This window comes from Halyomorpha halys, unplaced genomic scaffold, assembly GCF_000696795.3.
Source record: "Halyomorpha halys isolate HHAL.00 unplaced genomic scaffold, Hhal_1.1 Scaffold536.1, whole genome shotgun sequence".
In the NCBI taxonomy this organism is placed as follows: domain Eukaryota; kingdom Metazoa; phylum Arthropoda; class Insecta; order Hemiptera; family Pentatomidae; genus Halyomorpha; species Halyomorpha halys.
The window spans coordinates 538,259-542,641 of NW_027112649.1; positions in this window are offsets into that span (position 1 = coordinate 538,259).

The window sequence follows — 4,383 nt, forward strand, 5'->3', positions numbered from 1 at the left end:
GGAACAAATAAAATTTCTGGGTCACACAATTTCTAAGGAGGGAGTTAAACCAGACCCGGATAAAGTTTCAGCAATCCAGAAAATGGCAGTACTTAGTGACGTAAAATGAATTCGTAGATTGTTGGGGACTCTAAATTATTACAGGTTTGTTCCAGAAATTGCGGAGTATCTCGTTCCACTTAACAACCTACTCAAGAAAGGCAGGAAGATGATCGTCACCCCGATGATGGAGGACAATATCAGACGGTGCATGGAGAGGTTGCAGCAATTACCACAGATGCGAGTGAGTATGCGCTAGGAGCGGTGCTGTCTCAGGAGGGTGATGGGGGAGAGCGCGATCTTCCCGCCGACAATGTTTCGAGATCTCGCTTGGGAAGCTGTATTTTCCTGGTTACTATTTCTCTCTCTCCTACCATCACTGTGCTCTCTCCTTCTCCAAGGTTTAGACATCTTTCCACAGAGATCTTCTTCGATCGAGTTAGACATCTGCAAGCGGTCCATCGTCCTCCTCCGAATGCCTGCTTTAGTCTTTCTTTGATCACCCTCCAGGGGGACTCTTCATCTGCCTGAATCTGATTTAGGATACTTCTTTTTACTCGGCAGACTACCGCTGCTTTTAGTGCTTTTGCATCCTCGCTATCCAGTAGATCCTCCGACATCTTCGCTCCTATTAGCCCCATTAGGCGATCGCCCCCTTTTAAAAAATGATTTAATTCTCCAGTCTCTCCGGTGAATTTTCTAGGTTCGACACCGCCTTCTTCAGGCGAATCGTTTTCCGCATATTCCACCAGAAATATTTCCGTCGCAGGGCTCATTCATTCCTTGGTAGGTCTCATTCAATCCTCGGTGATTGGTCTTCCCTTGGTGGTATGCCAAGGTGGGGCCTCCCTTTGTTGATCTCTGTCCTGAACGGCTTCCACCATTATTAGGCAACTAACGAAGTTTCGATAGATTCCGATTTTCTCCAATCTCCAGAGGCGTTTTATCTTCTCCTAAACCACTCCATTCCCGACGTATAGATGGTATGTAAGCCCCGGTTTGGATGCACCTTTCAGCGCTCGGCAGATCTCATCATTCCTGACATCCGGTGCCGACCAAATAGTGGTGATCGAGGTCTTCTCATATGTAGCAAAGTCCATCTTCATGGATCCGGAAGTTCTTGTCTTCCAAATTATTTGGTGTGATTTATCGTTCACGACCTCCTCTAACTCTTCCATCTCCGTCGGTCTTCCCTCAGTGGAGCTTTCGTTCCCGTCGTGCTTTGGGTTTCTTCTTCCCCTGGCTTTCATTCTCGCAAAAACTGTCTCACCTCTCCTGACGTCTGTTTACGGTGATCGCGCGGGATAACCAGTCAGCGACTACATTTTCTTTTCCTGGTTTGTACTGGATTACGATGTTGTACTGGTTGAGCAGTTCCTTCCATCTGGTGACCCTAGCTAAGGACTCTTTAAGCTTTCTAACCCATTAAGCTGTGATCTGTATATACCCGGAATTTCCTCCCGAAAACACCGGTTCCTTCTGAAGTGCCTCCATGCATGTTCTAATGTTTCCATCATATCGGGCGTCACCTGCACCCTATTTCCCTTTTTCAGAAGGTTGTTGATGTGTACCAGATAGCTGGCCATCGCCGGTACGAATCGTCTATAGTAATTCAGAGCGCCCAACAATCTCCTGATTCCCTCAACATCCGTTGAAATCGCCATTTTCCTGATCGCCTCTATCTTATTTGAGTCTGGCCTGACTCTGTTCCGATATTGTGTGTCCTAAAAAATTTATCTGGTTTCTTCGGGAGGTACTATCTACGATGGTACCCTGTTTTTTCAGGTTATCCAACTCTCCCCGAATATACTGTCTAAGCGCATGTGGATACCTTCTCTCTTTTACATAAGTAATTTTATCTTGTTTCAGGGGGATTTGGTGCATTGTTTGTCTAGTCGCCCCCAGTAACTCTCCCTCCTTAAATAAAATATCTGCATATTTGTTCTTTATTTTCTGTCTCCAATTACTCCCCCCTCCTTGGATCGCACATATCCGTTTGGCTTCTCCCATTCGAAGCTCGCGACACCGATATCTCCTCTTCCCCAACCGAATCGTCCACAGGGCCTTGTTATTCCTAATCCCCGCACTTGCCTTTCCTAATAGATCGCAACATATAATAGCCTGATATTCACGGGGCATTTTCTCCACGATATGAACCCTCCCTTCGAATTCCGAATACGATCGAACCTTCTTCGATTCCCCATTCCCGTAAATCAATGTCCGCCTCCCCTTCTACTCCACAGGGCCCACCCAGGGTAATTATTTGACAATGACATACCTGAACATCTATCTGGAGTTTCCTCTTACCGCCGCTCATCTTCCTCAGCGCCTCCTGGCACAGGATGGTGTGGGAGCTCCCCGTGTCCACGATCATCTCACGCCCCTCACCTTGATGATTGGCAGACCGCTGATCTTTCCTTTGATATTGAAAACCTCTAATGTGCGGTCGTCCCTCTCCTGGCACCCACTTCAACTCTCTTGCCTTGATATTCTTCCCTCACTTACTCGGCGCCATCTACTGCTTGGCGGTGTATTGTTCCGTCCTCCTCTTCCTTCCCCCTCTGTTCCTGAGGCTTCTGATACTTCTGAGGTTTCACTAGAGGACTCACTAGGTCTATAGTCCTCCCGTCTTTTCCACCGTATCCGCTGGAAATTTATTTCCATCGGTTACCCTGGTCCCGTCTCTGCCCTTTTGTACATATAAGTACTGCTATGTGGCCTTCATTGCCGCACTCAAAGCAGCTAGTGCATTGGGCCACCAGGTGTCCTACTTTAACACTTGAGTGGTACGGTACTCTGTTCCATCCTCCATCATCGACATCCATCCTTGAATCCTCCTCTCTAGCGCTCGCGTCGATCATGTCCACAAAAGTGCGGTCCCGTGGTAAACCTTCCCTTTTATTCGTCTCCTTAGGTAGTTGCTCCTTCATTATGAAGTCGATAAAATTCATCTTCCAACTGATAACATCCGCTCCAAGAGTCTCTCTCATCTTTTTTGTGGTCAGATTAAACTGTCCTAACAGCGTGGCTGCGTACTGTCCGTTAGACTGCCCGTGTTTTCTCTTCTTCCGCAGCATGTAGAAAATGTCTTCCTCCGGGGACCATCTGCCTTCTCCATAGGCCTTCTTTAATCTTTCCTTCACTACTGGCCATGCTGTTTCCTCGTCTGCCTGAATATGGTTCAAAACACTTCGCTTGACCCGGCATATGAGTGCTGCCTTGAGGAAAATCGCGTCGTTCTTGTCCAGCAACTCCTCTGAGACCTTGGCTGCCAACCTCTCCATGTTGTGATCTCCACCTTTAATAAAGCTATTTAACTCACCGATTTCGCCTGAGAACCGCTCCAAGTCTGAGATGGCTTTTCTAATATCCTGAGAGGTTACTGCTCTTACTTTCATTTTAGCCAACATATTGGCGTGAGCAGCAGCGAGAGTGGTCTCTGGTAGTGGGGGTAGCGCTGGAACCGCCGCCGGGACAGCCGGGGCCGCAGGAACTCAAGGAGCCTGTTGCGCCACCGGGATCTGTAGCACTGGCTGCCTCAATGTGGGCTGTTGTGGTGGCTGACCATCACCATTAACCATCTTGGTCAGTAAAAAGATAAGAAAGCCGGAGGAAAAAAGAAAAAAAAATCCCGGATGAGAGAACAGTTCAAAAAATATATAGATATATTCAATCAATGAAGTTTTAATGAAAAAGATTTAGATTTTAAAAAATTAAGATTTAGAAGAGGAAAAAAAAAAATTCAATCAGTATCCGGGTTTCGGCACCACTTATGAGCACTTGGACTAAAAGGCTTGAAGAAAAAGGAAAAGAGGGAACTGAATTAAACCGCACGCTTGCTAGAAAGATATTGCATTATTATCTCTATGATGCTTCTTATAGACATTATTGAGGTTTATTTACATGGGGGTTTAGGATTAGTGTTGTATACAGGCCTTGTCCAGCCATACATAACTTATATATATACAATCGATCAGCTGTTCTCCTCGATGTGGTCTTGTCAGCTGACAGATATATATAAGTTAAGTATTGGCGAAAGCAAAATGTCAAAAAAGAGAAGAAGGAATAAGATCTAACACGCTTGAACTACTGTAAAATACTAGCTTTATTTATTTATTTTTTTCCCGAACCCTGTAAAACAGAAATAAAAGTGAATTAGTAAGTGCATTACTGTGAAAAAGAAAAGTAATTCGTGTTGTGTCTTACCTTTTACTAACTTTGTATTTTAAGGTTACCTGTTATGTTTAATGACGCTGTATCTGGTCTCCGTCTCTGTTAGGCGCCTACTGGCATATGCCAACACCGCTCCCAATGCATACTCCCTCGCATCTGTAGTGATAGTGA